Here is a 16742-nt window from a genome sequence, read left to right as displayed (position 1 = left end):
GAACACTAGTTCCTCACAGAATCTGGACCAAGTTCAGCAGGCAAAGAAACGGGTGAATGAATCCGTAGAAAGTGCCTGGACAAGGTTATGACCATTTAGCACCCGATTCTGGTGCAAAGTTTAGAGAATCAGAAGCCTTCCTGGTAAAACGGACTTTATTCAGCGGCAGCCTGAGGACTAGAAACCCAGCCTCTGGCTTCTCAGCGGATAGTTCTTAGATTTTCAACAGTCCACACCTGCTCCCACTCCAGCAGCCCAGAACCTGCGCGCGCCCGCAGGCTCCTCCAGCGAGTGTTCCGTGAGCTACAGAGTCCTTCCGTGCGACCCAAACACGAGACAAAGGACGCTCGGGGGGGAGAGGCACAAACAAGATCCATCTCAAAGGCGGGATTCAATTACTTTTCCCAACTCAGCGACGCGTCCGAGGCACGCCGCGTTCTGTTTTGCGGGCGGGGAGATGCCGGGCAGGGACGCCGGGCCCCCATTGGCTGGCCGCTCGCCGCTGCGGTGGTGCGGAGCCGCCGGGAGAGCATCATTGATCAGACGGGGAAACGTGGAGGGAGCGACACACAGGGGTCCGGGCGCTCCTGACGCGGGAGGCTGCCTCTTCCAGGGAGGAAGTGGTGTGCACCGGCTGCCCCGCGGGGAGAACCTTCTGGGAATGAGAGGGAAGCAAATGCCAGGCAGTGTGTTGCTCCCGTGATTTAAAAGGAAGAGAAAGAGAGGCAGAGACAGAGAGAAGCGGGAGACGGAGGAGGGTCTCACCTTCGGTGCATCGCTGGGCTGCTGCCTCCTGCTGCTGCCGGTGCCGCGGCGTCTGCCATCAGGTAAGGCTTCCCCCTGCGCTGGGGATCGCATCGGGTGGGATCGCATCGGGTGGGATCGCTTCGGGGGACGCGCACCGACATCCATACATGATTGATAAAGTGTCGTCAGGAGCCCAGCGAGGCTGCTCACCGATCTGGCATCTGAATTAGGAGCCGGTGCTGGTTGGGCTTTGGGAAACTTCCCTAAGTTCTAAACAAGTCAGTCTCCAGTCTTCAGGGCCAGAGGTTACATTCAAAGGGGAGGGAAGGAAAGATTTTAGCTGCCGATGTGCATTTCTTAGCATGGCTGGATTTTCGAATGACAATAATTAGGTATGCTAGGTTATTTTATAAACGGCTTTTTTGTTACCTATTTCATTCTTTTTTTGTTTGCGGCAAACTATGCAATGCGTTGTTTTTAAACAGCTTCTGTAAATACCCGTCTCTGCTGATTCTTGCTAAAATACAAAACCCCTTCTCCGTGTACATTTTACAACTTCACCCTTCATTAAAAAAGAGTTTAAAGGTTTTAAAAGCTAGTCTTTCAGTGTACACCTACCTCACTGAGGTACTACAAAACTAATTTGGAAGAAGTGGAAGGGAAATAGATGACCGGGGCACTGTGGGTTATATAATATGCATTTCAAAATTATGGTAAGGGTATTCAGCCTTTGGTGGTACATTTGAAAAAGTAAGACATATGTGCACTATAGAATATGCAAGCAAGCCATTGTTCAAGGAGACCTTCAGCATTTTATAAATATTTTTCTCCTAAAACATCATTCTTTCTTTCTACATGGAATCACAGTGACTTCAGAATCTCTGTAGTTCATAGTGCTTGATGTCACTTACAGACAGCTTTCTCTATACTCTCTGGAGAGGGGACTGACATACTTTTGGCAGATTCTGTGACCATGTCATGCTTCTCAATTTCTCACCAGGTATTTTGAAGCTCATTCACAAACTGCTCAGCTGGAAAATTACCTTACTTCTTACTGACTGAGGGGGAAAACGATTTAAATAGGGTAGGTTCTGAAAACATGTTTACAGTTTTAAATTACCCTCTACATGGCCAAAAACATGATAATCCAACCATGCCAAGCAGGTATTAGTTTGCTTAATCTTTTCAGCACACCTGATCAGTTTTAAGATTTATAAAATGATATCCAGACACACAGCTGGATATATTGAACCTCATCATCCAGTGACATTGTTTACTCATTAAATGATCCTAAGCAATTTGAGAATCATTTTAATTTATAGATTTTATTATAATTTCTAGAAAGGAGTTTAATTGAAGAGATTTATGAGGTTTATATTACATTCCCCCCCCCCCCCATTTAAGCTGAAGATCTCTTCAGAATTGAAAGGCAGGTGGGTACTAGCCCTGAGCCATCAGCAGGTGCTTGACCAATTGTTTTGGAATGCTCAAGAGCTTAGCTAGCACAGAGTAGGAGCTGCACTTTACTAATTTCACCAGCACACAGGCTTGTTCAGTAACAAGACTGAGTGGCTGTCCTCCACTTGCTATAGAAACTACTGGAATAAAACAAAGGGTTTCATATTAACTGGAAAATCCAATTCCAAGAGGTATTTTCCCCTTACTAATAGTTTTTACCCTGAAGACTGACATCCAAGTTTAAGCCCCTTCCCCATAAAAGTATATCCCTCATTTTCTTTTCTATTGTGTTCAGCAAATCTCCCATTGCTGGATTCTTAACTTCTGCTGTGTACCATTTTCAGTCAGTAGGGGGAAGTTTTTAGGCCAGGAATCATTTTTTTCCTACTGGACCTCATTTCTTCCACTGATCTGCTTAGTGAGGTGATCATTTGAGATAATTTCCACAAAAAGAATTATTATGGGAGGGGAGATGCCATTTGTTCTATATGTGGTATGATACATATTATGTTCTCATCACAGGAAAACCAGTGCTTAGTTTATGGTGAAAATAAAATCCCTGTTAGTGAGTCACGTGACACACACTCCCACCTCAACCTGACTGCATTCTTTAAGGATGGAGCACAAAACTGCTGTCCTTACACTGAGCATCGTTTGCATCTGGTATTTTTGTGACCTGTATAAAATATAATAGTATGTGACATTGGTTGAAATCAATTTTTATTTAGTGGTTGATAAAAATTTCTGTCACTTCTACATTTTAAAATACCCTGTGATGAACATCAACTCACTCTTGTTAATAAAATGGAACTTGGAATAGTCTGATTTAACTGTTTTTAAATAAAATGTGAAATATTACTGTGTTTGCACACCTATGTCATTCAGATGTCATACCATTAAATCTAATAATTGTAATAGGAAGATGCATAGGGTGATGGTTCTCTTCAGAAGTGAGCCATATTTTTATGTAAAAATATCAAATATAAGGACTCGTGTAATAAAATGAATTACTAGCCTTAGCTGGTTTGGCTCAGTGGATAGCACATTGGCCTGCAGACTGAAGGGTTCTGGGTTTGATTCCAGTCAAGGGCACATGCCCAGATTGTGGGCTCAATGATCCCCAGTAGGGGGCATGCAGGAGGCAGCCAATCAATGATTCTTTATCATCATAGATGTTTCTATCTTTCCCTCTCCCTTCCTCTCTGAAATCAATAAGTATATATTTTAAAATTCATTTTATAGAAAAAAATGAGTTACTAGTACACTGGGTCATAAACGTCTCCATACTTTCAAAGGAAAAGTGTGATTACAGAGTTTTATTTAAGGCAAGATAGTATTTTAGTCTTTTAACAAATTAAAGCTATTTTTATAGTAATTATGTCCCATGTTACTATGTCATTTACCACATCAATAGATATTTTGCTTATAATGTGACACCAATTCATGATTCTATTTATATTAAACTATAGGTGGAAATTATTGTACCTTTCCTGTTTAACAAAGATTGAGTTTTATTTTTATGAATAGGCTCAATTTACATCAAGAAAAATAAACTTAATCATTAGATAAGGGAAAATTTAGATTTTACTGAGAACTTTTACTAATACATGATAATTGAACAATTTAAAGCATTGTAATACTTGTCTTTAAGGTAATTGCTTCTTTTTCTGAATTACTATACTAAAAGGCTGATGCATTATCACCAAACTTTAAAGAAAAATTGTATGTGCATGTGAATATGAAGAGTGCCGCCTTGTTGAATAGCATAAACAGTGGTTATTCAAAATTATTTTTAAGCATCACATGTTAAGATAACTAATAATATGGCATAAATAGTTTTTGGATAAGACTAATAGAAAGTCATGACTATTGAAAAATCATGATGAACTTAACATAATGTTATTCTACTTTTTGTGAGATACTGGATAAATATTATAATAATCCATTTATTCAATTATCAATTAAAAATGTAATAAGCACCTGCTAAGCAATGGAAAACAGGGTCTATGTTTACTATTTTTATACATATAGGCCCATTCAGTTTTGTATCACTTTATTCTATTATTAGAGGCCAGTGCACTCATTTGTGCACTGGTGGGGTTCCCAGGAGGGTGGGAGGGGTCTGGGATGCGATTGGCCCGCTGGGCAGGAGATTGGACATCTTTGCCGGCCCAAGATCCAGATCTGTCCTGCTGACATTCACGCTGGTTGTCAGGATCCACCTGGCAGCCTCTTGTATATTGTTTCTTCCTTGCAGAGCCTCTAGGGAGGGGAAGTGGCTGCAGTGCCCGAGGCCGACTTCCAGGAGGCTGGTAGTGCTGTCAGGATTGTGCCAGAGGTGGCATTGGTCTGTCAGTGCCTGACCCCTTCTTTGGAGATTGGACCTGCAGGACTATTGAGGGAGTGAGTGGCTGCCGCCAGGTTGGTGGACTGCTGGCATGGGTCAGTCAGCTGAGTGGTGCTCCTGTTATGGGAGCACACTGACCACCAGGGGGCATCTCCTGCGTTAAGCGTCTGCCCCCTGGTGGACAGTGTGTGTCATAGCGACTGGTTGTTCCAGTCATTCTGGTCATTCATTTGCTTAGGCTTTTAGATAGATAGATAGATAGATAGATAGATCATGGTACTAATGGATAATTTAAATTTTCAATATGCTTTAGTTATTTTTTCACTAAAGGGTTACAGATTTCTTTCATCCCCTTTGCTCTGTGAATATCTAAGTCATTATGCTATAAATGGATTTAAATTACCTTGATATGAGGGGTTTGACATTCGAACAATTTAGAATTCTTTGTAAAATATGTGCATCATATACATATATGTGTAAAGATTCTAATGAGAGAAGGTGAGTCCCCAATTTGTGCACAGATGCTCACTAGAGAAATTCAGGACTTATAAACTCCTAAATCAAATGACTGAGTGATGTAAACTTAGTACCAGGTACCAAAGAAGTAGTTAAACATCAGGGCATAGTAGTATGCTAGTTATAAGTATGATTGTCATAACACCTTACGAATGCCATATAATGAACGGGTTCCAGAACTTCTGTTTGCTGAAGCATTGTTAGAACACACACACACACACACACACACACACACACACACACACACGCACACGCACTCAAATGTTTTTCTCCATGGAAAGATGAGTCCTGACTCGTTGTCTGCACAAAAATGTGGAAAGATAAAAACTTGAGGGGCAGACAATGTTTTGAATTTTGAGAATTATTCTTGTGTGTGTGTTTTTCCTTTTGATTTAGTATGATTTTATCCCACGGAGAACATGTACTAATGGTCAAGTCTTTCTCATTTTAGATTTCCATGACTATATCAAGCTAGATTTGTAAAGACCTGGCCCACTGGGTTGGATGAAAGCATTTGGTGGTCAGGAATTGTTATGAGAAAATTCATTCACTTTAGAATGCAATTGGTCCTCCAGTCATTTATCTAAAAATAAAAAATAAAAAAAAATTACAAGTTGTTTTCAATAGAAAGAAATGGAAATTTCTGATAGTTTAAAGAATCATCAGTGAAATTTAGATTATGATGAAACTTTTACCACCATATTTCAAAAGGTTTAGAAATCAAGCAAAGAGGAGAATAGGATGGGACGAGAGAGAGAGAGAGAGAGAGAGAGAGAGAGAGAGAGAGAGCAGAGTTTTGGGGGATTGGTTTGTTTCTTTTTATTGATTTCAGAGAAAAAGGGAGAGAGAAAAAAAACATCAGTGATGAGAGAGAATCATTGATAGCCTGCCTCCTGCACACCCCACACTGGGAACTGAGCCCACAACCTGGGTATGTGCCCTGACTGGGAATGGAACTGTGACCTCCTGGTTCATAGGTCAAAACTCAACCATTGAGCAACACTGGCTGGGCGGCTTATTTTTCTTTTTAATATAAGCTTGAACATTGGAATAGATGAGATGGAAGTCATTAGAAAGAGAAAGGGAAATACATAAATGATAACCAAGGTCTTAGATTGTTAGAGAAGGTCATTAAAAGGATGCACCTGCTGGTTGACCCTCGAGCTGCACCTGAGCTATCATGGCTCCCTGGAATGTCTGTACCTCTCACCATTCCAACACTGGTTGCTGTTTCAAGTACACAGTCTTGAGAGAGTAATTTGTTTTTGAGATCATCTTGATTAAATATGTGACTGAACCCTGTTAAGGCATCTGTAAAAACTTTTAAGGTTCTGGTAGGTGGATGTCAATATCTACTCACCAGGCAGCTGCCCTAGACAGCCTGGAGTGGCTTGCCTCTTTCTTCAGTCTGTCCTTGCCTTCTGTGTACAAGCAATTTTCAGATTTTACCTGGGAAGCTTCCAAGTTTGCAAACTAATAGAGACAATATGAAATTTATCTAGAGCAGAGGTGGAAGATACAATTAGATGGCATTAATTTTAATAATGCAACTGAAATAGTATTTAAAAACGAAATATCAAATAATTTTAGCTGCCATTTCAACATTTATTAAAATATCTTGAATGTCAAAAAGAGTTGTTAGGACATGACCAGAATGTGATGCTAATTAATTTATACCAAGTAATACTTTTATGTGTAATTGAAAGAGATCCAAGTGCTTGCTAAATGTTGAGAAGTAAAGAAAAATTAACATTAATAGACTCTCCCTATGAAAAATAATGTTGTAGTACTATCATTAACACTAAATGGTGTGATGCTTTTAAAACTGTACTTAAGGAGAAACTTTAGAAATGCTTGAGGGAACAAGCAACTAATAATATATGCAAAACAAAACATCCTCCTCCAACTTTGTGAGTCAATATTTGTTTCCATGAAGTTTAACCAGTGCTCTAAGGGATATGATTTCAGGCATACCTAAAAGAAAGGGTTTTACTATACTATTCCCTAGTGACTAGTAACAGGATAGAAAGTAAAACGTGAAAAGTAAGCTCTTGTCAACGTTTTTGGTATAAAAGTATTTAGCAAAAGTGGAAGGCCAGGATAACTTTCTGAAGTACAGAGTGTCTCACAGGTAGACACTAGTTATCTTAATCAGTATCCACTATTTGTACTAAACTGAAGTCCTGACCAGAAGATGGTCACCACTGTTAGATCCTAACATAGAAGGAAGTCCAGTATGTATTAGAATTCTATCTGTTGCAATCAGAATTAGGGGTGTGTCAAGTAATCAGGCAAGGACAGCAAATTTCTGCATATACCAAACATAATAGACCTTTTAACAACAGTATTAAAAGGATATTTATCCATAATACATTTATAACACATACTCAATATTTTACATGTTTATTGAACAAGGAAGTTTATGTGCCTATGGTTATATAGCAGCATTGATGAGGGAAACAAGGGTATAAATGAAAACATATGGCATGTGATCTGCCCCAGTCCTAAAATTTAAACACACCTGTAGCTAGTGATTTTGTAAATGGTTGTTACATTTGACAAAAAATAAAGTCACACATGTTCAAAAACACAATCATGCACAAAGGTACAGGCCCATCTCAGAGAGTTTTGGCTGGATTGTAAAATATGCCATCTTTTTTGAAAGGATACTTGGCAATATCCATCAAAGTACAAAATCCAGCAGTTTGAATACTTAGATTATTTTCTGCAGAAATACACTTGCCAGTGTTTCCTGACGTTATTCTCTCAATGACCACAGCTTCTCATTCTCCTTTGCTGATTTCTCCCATGTCAGAGCTATAAATAGAAACAGGGTATCCCAGGATGCAGTCCTACTCACCTCTCAATATAGAAACTTCTGAAGAGGTAGCCTGAGCCACCTGCAGGGGTTTCAATGCCATGTGAATGTGTCTTTCCAAATCTTTGTCTCCATTCCCTGTACTGAGCATCAGACTTCAGTATCAGAATGACTACTGAGTATTCCCACTTGCACCTCAGTATTTTTTTTGCTCAAGTTGCCAGAACAAAATACTATCTATTGAGTGTCTTAAACAACAGACATTAATTTTCTCACAATTCTGAAGGTCAGAAGTCCAAGATTAAGATGTTGGCTGAGTTGATTTGGTTTCTCATGAGAACATTCTTCCTGGCTTGTAGACAGCATCTTCTCACTGTGTACTCCTATGTCTTATTCTTAGTGCTGAGAGAGAGAGAGAGAGAGAGAGAGAGAGAGAGAGAGAGAGAGAGAGAGAGAGAGAGAAAGAAAGAGAGAAATTGCAATTGCTTTGGTGCCTTTTTTTATAAGGGCACTAATCCCAACAGGAGGACCCCATCCTTATGACCTCATCTAGGCATAATTACTTTCCAAAGGCCCCATCTCCAAATACCATCACATTGAGGGCTAGGGATTCAACATATGTGGCCTGTGAATTTTGGCACAATATAGTCCATAGTAAGATCTACTAATCATTCTGAGCACAACTTGTTCAAAAATAAACTCTTGGTCTCTGCCCCTCCTCACCACAAGCAAAATGTACTCATTTCCCTAGTCTTCCTTCAGTCAATTATATAATTATTCATTTAACATCTTAAGATTTTAGGGTCAGCTCTGAGGCTTTGCTTGCCTCCCATCTCCCCACTGTCAGTGTCAATATTGAGTCTACTGCTTCATAGCCCTATTGTCTAAATATATCTTTAATCAAATCACTTCTCACCTCCACTGTAGTTATCTTTGTTCCAACCTTTGTTCCAACCACTATTGTCAGTCTCCAAACTAGTCTTTCTTTTTCTACTTTTATCCACCCCTACTCCCAATTCAGTGCCACAGTAGCCAGATATAAACCCTCCAATATCAGCAAAGTACTTTCCATGGTGTAAAGCCAATATCTGGCCTGGCCTCTCCATTTCCTTTCTCATTTTGCCAAGTTTACTCCTGCCACAGGGACGTTGCACTCACTCAGCTTTCCCCTTTGTGTAGATCTTGGTTTAAATGGTATTAGTTCAAAGCTACATTTTCTAACCACTGTAAGGAACACTTCCTTCCCCTGAATAATTATCTTTATCTTTACACATATTTATTTTTTTTCTAAATAGGACCTACTTCCTACTGTCTTCCAACATAAAATGCAAACCTTGTGAGGACAGCCCTACTATAATGCCTGGCACATACGAATCCTCAATAAGTGTTTGGTGAATGAATAAATGAATGAATGAAAGGATGAATATGAGCACATATTCACCTAAACATACAATTCATATAAAAGGGGTTTGAACAATTTACATGATGATATGTTAAGGGCAGTTATCTTTAGAGAGGAGAGTGAGGCATATTTGTGAATTATATGCCTTTTTAATGTAATAGCTTCATGCATATAATTTGGCCTATAAATGTAATAATCATTCATTAGCCATGCTTTTGTATTAGTGTTTGATATTGAGACAGTGTTCTCCTGCTAAAATGATTAAGGGAATAAGAATAGTAAAATGTGTTATCCTACAAAAACATATTTTGTTTTTAAAGTTAGGGCAGAATAATTTGCATGAGTACTTGCGATCTTTTCAACTCCAGATTCAATACTGTCTCACTATGTATAATGTCCCCGTTCCCCATGGTGTCTACAATTAAAATAAACCTCTCAGGATACACTGAAAAGGGATAGAAAGCCTTTAAAGATTTGTCTTAATTGGCTCTGAGATTCAGTTTTGTTATCTGAAGGTAACAGAGGAGAATCCATATTAACACCTGGACTCCTGTCTGTGCAAAGTCCAGAGCTCCTGAAGTAACAATTAAATGGCTTAATCTTAAAACCCTCCAAGGTTTAATTCAGTAGCTCTCTACAGAAGGGCACTGCTAATTCTTCCTGAATTGCTGCTGCTGCTAACTGCACTGCCTTAATTTGAACAGTATTCAAAATTCCATTCTCTCTAATGGAGTTAATTGCATTATGAAAGTCAGCTTAGAGTGGGAGCTTATTTCCTCTTGTGCAGTATTTCTCTACAGAGTCCTTTCTTTTCCTTTCAATTTGACACATGCACACATTTGTGCAGAATAATGTCACAAATGTAGCGTGCTCTGTTTAAACCAAGTTTCAAAGAATATTCTTTAAAATATTTATACACACACCAAAGCAATTTAGCTATCCAAAGTGCCTACGATTTTGTACATGCTCAGGCCATCTGATCTAATAGACTCTAAGTCCTTGGAACATTAACAAATCTGTGAGCTTTTAAATTGCTGTGACCTATTCATTTAGAGGGTTACTTCAATAAAGAGAAGGCTCACTTAGGTTAATGATGGATCATGGAGCTGTTTGATTTGCAGTGAACTAAGTTGCCCATTATCCCTTAACATTCATGTGAGTCATGTTATCACATCCAAAGAATGAGTCAGGCCCCTTCCCTTGTGCCTGTAGATTTCCAAGTAATTACAAGAAATCTTAGGGTGCATGTCCATGAAGCTTTGGGCCTAATAATGCACAGAAATCATTATTTTTTTCCAAGAATATGAAATTTCAATAAGAACCAGTTTTTCCATGAGAACATCCGCTGCTTATTCAGAGTTTATCTGGGCAACTTTTTGAACAGAGAGGCAGGCATTATCTCTCTCTCTTTCTCTCTCTCTCTCTCTCTCTCTCTCTCTCTCTCTGTTTTATTTTATTTTTTTTTCATTTTCTGGAGGAAGGAGAGACAACTCATTGACATGTTTTCATAACTAGGCACCATCAAAATTACGCTTAAATTTACCATCTACTCTTATTCCTTCATATATATGTGAATGTATATATATTCTAATAAATACACAAACATGTATACACAAAGAGATAAGACTGGTGGACAAATCAGTCCATAATTTTAAGCAATGTTACATCAGCTATAAATGTCATAACAAGGAACCAAAAATCTGTTTTATAATTCCAACATGGTGATTGCTTCCTTTACATATCTATTTTCTCATTAAATCTGCAGTCTCTTTAGAGGCATATTCGGTGCTAAGACATCTTGAAAATTAGGGTAAATACTCTAGAAATATACTTTAAGTGTTTTCAAAGTATTTGTGTGATGATCTCATATTTCATGTTTATTCCCATGTGTACATGTGTATGCACACACACAAATGTTAAAAGCAACTTCTTCAGTACAATCTCTACAGCTAGCTAAATGTTTCTGATATAAGGCAATAAACTCTTTTGGCATTAATCCTTCCTAAAAATGAAATACATCTACACTATAGAGAAAGCTATGAAATATGAATGACAGGAGAAAAACAACTTCATTTATTCTTGCTCTGTGATTTACAGTGTAGAGATGACAACCATGGGGGAGGTGAAGAATGGTAAAGTTTTCTGTGTTTGATGCTAATTTTACAGCACTACAGAAAAAGAGTATTGTGCCATATTCTGGATCTCTAGTGAATTTATTTAAAGATGGTCCATTAGTTCATGTCACCATGTAAAACTGGTAAGTTATGAGTGTTTTTACAAATAGAGTTGAGAAAAAAAATTCTTAGTATTTTGAATTCACAGAGAACTACCCAGAAAAATTATTATATTTTGCTTTCCAGTCACAAAGCTATGATAAATAACTTTAATAGAGAGCCAAGATATTTTCATTAATGGTTACTTAACCAATTTATGTAAGTGCACTTAACTCTTCTATTCTTTTTATGCCAAAGAAAGTTTTAAAAGCCATGAAAGTAAAGAGATAATTTTAGGCTGAAAAGGTAGAGCCAAAAACCTTTTTGCAAAAGCAAACAAACAGAGGATGTACCTGTCTTTCTCTGATAGAAATTAAGGGAAAGTAAAACAGGTACAAAATGTGTGAAGGCATTTCCTTACTTTTCCTCTGGCTTATTATTAATAACTAGGGGCCCATTGCATGAAGAGATTCGTGCAATAGGCCTTCCTTCTCCTGGCTGCCGGCACCAGTTTTGGTCCGGCCGCAGTGGAGAAGCCAAGCCTCTTCAGTCTTCAGTCTTCACTCCGCTGGAGCCTTCAGTCTTTGCTCTGTGCCTGCATATGCAAATTAACCTCCATCTTTGTTGGGTGAATTTGCATAATCATCCTGATTGGCTGGTGGGTGTTGCAGAGTGACACCAATTTGCATGTTTCTCATTTATTAGTGTAGATTTAAAATTCACTTAGAAAACGGCATTGACAGATTTTATAATGAAAGAAATCAGAGTTCATATATATATATATATATATATATATATATATATATATTTGATAGAATTGCAGATGTCCCCCATTTCCCTTCCCCCCTTTTCCCCTCTCCACCCAGACCCTGTCCCACCCAAGGATTTTACCACACTATTGTTTGTATACTTGGGTTATGTATATGTGCATATGTGCTCTTTGATTAATCTCATCCTGCCCCTCCCCATCTTTCCCCATTTGAGATGTATCATTCTCTTCTATGCATCCATGTCTCTGGAACAATTTTATTTGTCAGTTTATTTTGTTCTTTCTGTTCCACATATGAGTGAGATCATGTGATATTTGTCTTTCTCTGTCTTATTTTGCTTAGCATAATAATTTCCAGGTCAATCCATGCTGTTGCAAAGGGTAAGAGTGCCTTCTTTTTTACAGCCACATAGTATTTCATTGTTTAAATGTACCACAGTTTTTTTATTCACTCATCTACTGATGGCCACTTGGGCTGTTTCTAGATCTTAGCCATTGTAAATAATGCTACTATGAACATAAGGGTGCATATATTCTTTCTGATTGGTGTTTTAGAATTTTTTTTAGGATATATTCCCAGAAGTGGGATTGCTGTATCAAAGGGCAATTCATTTTTTTAATTTTTTGAGGAAACTCCATATTGTTTTCCACTGTGGCTGCACCAGTCTACATTTCCCACCAGCAGTGCACTAGAGTTCCATTTTCTCCACATCCTCACCAACACTTGTTTGTTAATTTATTGATGGTAGCCATTCTGGCAGGTGTGAGATGATACCTCATTGTAGTTTTAATTTGCATCTCTCTGGTGATTAGTGATGTTGAATATTTTTCAACTTTGTTCTCATACTAAGAAAACCAGGTAGCTTAACATTTCCCATTTTATTATGGAACTAGAGGCCCAGTGCACAGATTTGTGCACCAGTGTAGTCCCTCGTCCTGGCCTGTGGGGATCAGTGGACTCCGCGCTGCTGCAGCCTGGCCTTACCTGCCAGCTGGTTTGGCTCCAGCCCGCTGTCTGTGTTGATCCTGCACAGCATGAAGTAGTGAGTGAAACGGCAGGCAGCAGGGGAGGAGCGCAAGCCTGGCTGGGAGCTGTCCCTCTTCCGCTTATTCAGGCTCCACTGCTCCCGTAGCCGCTGTTGGGAGAGGCTTGTGCTGCTGCAGCTGTGCTCGCCAGCCTTCAGCCTGGGTTCTGGCACCCATCTGTCAGCTGAGCGGTGCTCCTGCTGTGGGAGCACACTGATCACTAGGGGGCAGTCCTGCGTTGAGTGTCTTCCCCCTGGTGGTCAGTGGATGTCAGCTACCAGCTGGTCATCCAGTCATCTGGTCATCTGGTTGCTTAGGCTTTTATATATATAGATGATATCATTTGTTCTGGGTTGACTTTGTAATTTATTATTCTAGAGATATCTGGCGTTATTCTTGACTTATCATGGACCTGTTGCCTATAATGTCAATACCTTATTGGTTAATACTTGACCTTAGCTTTGGTGTCAGCGTCCATAATAGTCAATGGCATTTCAGTACTTCCTTGTTAAAAACTCTTATGGGCCATGTCTTTCATCGACAACCTGATATTGGATTACATGCTCTTCCCATCTTGAACTCTACTACCTATCTTTATACCTATGTTCACAGAGTCATAGAACATACATTTCTCCCTTATCATCAGCGGTTCTCAACCTGTGGGTCACAACCCCTTTGGGGGTCGAACCCTTTCACAGGGGTCGCCTAAGACCATCGGAAAACACACATATAATTACATAGTGTTTTTGTGATTAATCACTTTGCTTTAATTATGTTCAATTTGTAACAATGAAAATACATCCTGCATATCAGATATTTACATTATGATTCATAACAGAAGCAAAATTACAGTTATGAAGTAGCAATGAAAATAATTTTATGGTTGGGGGTCACCACAACATGAGGAACTATATTAAAGGGTCGTGGCATTAGGAAGGTTGAGAACCACTGCTTATGTAGCATATAGCTCATGCATAGCTGTCTATGTACGTGTAATAATTATAGCCCTCTGCCATCTAACTATTTTTGTTATTACCTATTTAATAGTATCTATTTCAGGTGACATATTGACATTTTATTTCTGTATGTATTTACGTGTTTTTATAGTTTCATGCATTTTAATAGCAAACTTACTGAAACAACATAGAAGGCAGACAACATTAAAAATATGTACTTGCATGTAGGACAACTCAGTTAGAAAAGTATAGTGTATGATAAAAAAGCTACAGACACCACTTAGTTGCCAACAATGAGAGGTTTACTTGTTTAAAAAAAAATCCAAATGCTGTCATGTTTACATTTTAAAAGAAGCCATCTGGAGGTAATGTTTAATCCAAGTAAAAACTAATGGAGTTTGGGACTCCATTACAGTACCATGGATGCTATTTTGAAGATTTTTGTTTTGTTTTCAAAGTTAACCTGTTTGGTGTTTTCATCAGTTGTCATCTGATGTATTTTGTCATCTAGATGGTGACTGCTATTTTTTTTTAAATGTGTGTTTTCATATTTTACTGTAAATGTAAGTTACATTCATGGTGAAGAAAATCAGGTATTGTCGAATGTATTAAACTATAATCTTCATCTCCCTTTCTACTTACCCACTATCCCACTTCCCAGAGTGTTCTGCTCACACCAGCAGTTTCCTGTATATTCTTCCAGAAACTTTCTGCCAACTGATTAATGCATGTATATATAGAAGACTAGTCTCTGTCTTCAATTTATTTAATATTTATTTGACCCAGTTAATTTTTCTCTCCTTAACACAATTTGTTTAAAACTTGATTTCCCAGATGCCCACACACGTTTGGTTTTACTTTTTTCCCTCACTTGCAATCCCGTCTCAGTTTTATTTGATGATTTCTCCTCTCCCATTAATATTGAAGCAGCTTTCTTTTCTCCTGTCTACACCCACACATATAGTGATCTATTCCAAGTTCATAGTTTTAAACACCATCTGTTGACATTTTTCAAATATATATCTCCAGCTCAGATCTCCCCAAATCTAATCTCTACCCAACTGCTTTCTTTGCATATGGTACACTTGGATACCTGATAGACATCTCAAATTTACAATCCAAAATGACCTCGTGGTCTTCACTCACAATTATATTCTATTCTCAGATTTTACCATGTCTGTTGATAAATTCCATCCTGTTAGTTATTTAAGCAAAAATTTTCAAACTCTCCTACATCCTCTATTTCTCTTGCATTATGGGTGTAATCTGCCAGGAAATACTTCCAAAGTCCATGTAGAAGCTTACCAATTCTCAGCAGTTTCACTGTTTCTATCATGAGTCTAGTAGTAATAATTGCTTATCTGAATTATTGCATTAGCATCCTAACTCGTCTTATAGCTTGTAGCTCTCCAAACTTTAGCCTCAATAGCAAGGCAAGGATCATCCTTTGAAAACATATCAGATCATGCAACCCCTCTGTTCAAAACCAACTAATGGCTTTCCATTTACCTCCCAGGAAAAGTCAAGGACTGTGTGATGTGCCCCCTAATTTTATTTCTAATCAATTTTCTTCTCCTTTCCCATTCTGCTTTCATAACTCTTCTTGCTTCTTCTGGAGGATTCCATGAGGCTTACTGCACCTTCGGTAGCCATTCTGTCTGCCTGGAATGCTGTTCACCAGATACCTATTTGGCCAGCTGCCTTCAAGTGTCTTTGTTCAAGGCCCCCTTCTCTTTGAGGCCTATCCTCAGTCCTCTGTTTATTAGTGCAAATTGCACAAAACCTTCAGGCAATACAATCCTCTTTAATTCACTTCCACATTTTTACTTTCCTACAATATGCTTGTTGTTTATTTCTCCCTTTCTTTCTGGGATGTAAACACTTGGAGAACAGGGATCTTTATATCTTGTGCACTGCTATATATCAGGAGATAAGATTAGTATTTGGAAGAGTAGCACACAATAAGTACTTGCTATATTTTCATAAGTAAATAAAAAATATATATGTGACCATATCACTCCAGATTTCTTATATTACTTTGGTGTGTTATAACCATATATTAGCAAAAACACACATACATACTTTTTGATAAAGGAATAAAAAAATGTAAATCATCTTATATCTATAATAATAAAAGCCTAATATGCTAATTAGACCAGATGTCCTTCCAGACAACCTTCCGGATGAAGCCCGGGGCTGTGAGGGAAGCTGGGTCCTGGGTGCCAGAGGGAAGGCCTACTCTTGCATGAATTTTGTGCATCGAGCCTGTAGAATATTTATAATGAGAGAAATGTGGTTGAATTTTCGGGCTGTGAAATGAAACAGCTACAGTACTTACTTTGTTCTGGTTTGTTTGTGTGTGGCTATAATTTTGTGGTTTCAATTGTACTTTATAAATTGAAACCAGTTTTAACTTAATTGTTTTGGGAGATTCCTTTTTCCTGACAATGGAGGGTAAACAAGGTAAAAATTAACTCTACCTGAAGCTCT

At 38.5% G+C, this 16742-nt stretch overlaps 1 protein-coding gene across 2 annotated transcripts in view; it reads left to right on the top strand.

The window, feature by feature from the left end:
• Positions 1–501: 501 nt before the first annotated feature.
• CDH12 (cadherin 12) overlaps positions 502–16742 on the top strand; it is a 728469-nt gene continuing 712228 nt past the window's right edge. Inside the window, exon 1 of one of the 2 annotated variants that reach the window (XM_081088630.1) lies at positions 502–827. The gene's annotated coding sequence lies outside the window, so the exon portion shown is untranslated. The remainder of the gene's footprint in view (positions 828–16742) is intronic. The other variant, XM_081088631.1, reaches the window with a different exon arrangement.

Source organism: Myotis nattereri (assembly GCF_964212035.1).
Source record: "Myotis nattereri genome assembly, chromosome: 4".
Taxonomy (NCBI): Eukaryota; Metazoa; Chordata; class Mammalia; order Chiroptera; family Vespertilionidae; genus Myotis; species Myotis nattereri.
The sequence above is the reverse complement of the archived record's forward strand: the minus strand, read 5'-3'. Positions and strand labels throughout refer to the sequence as shown.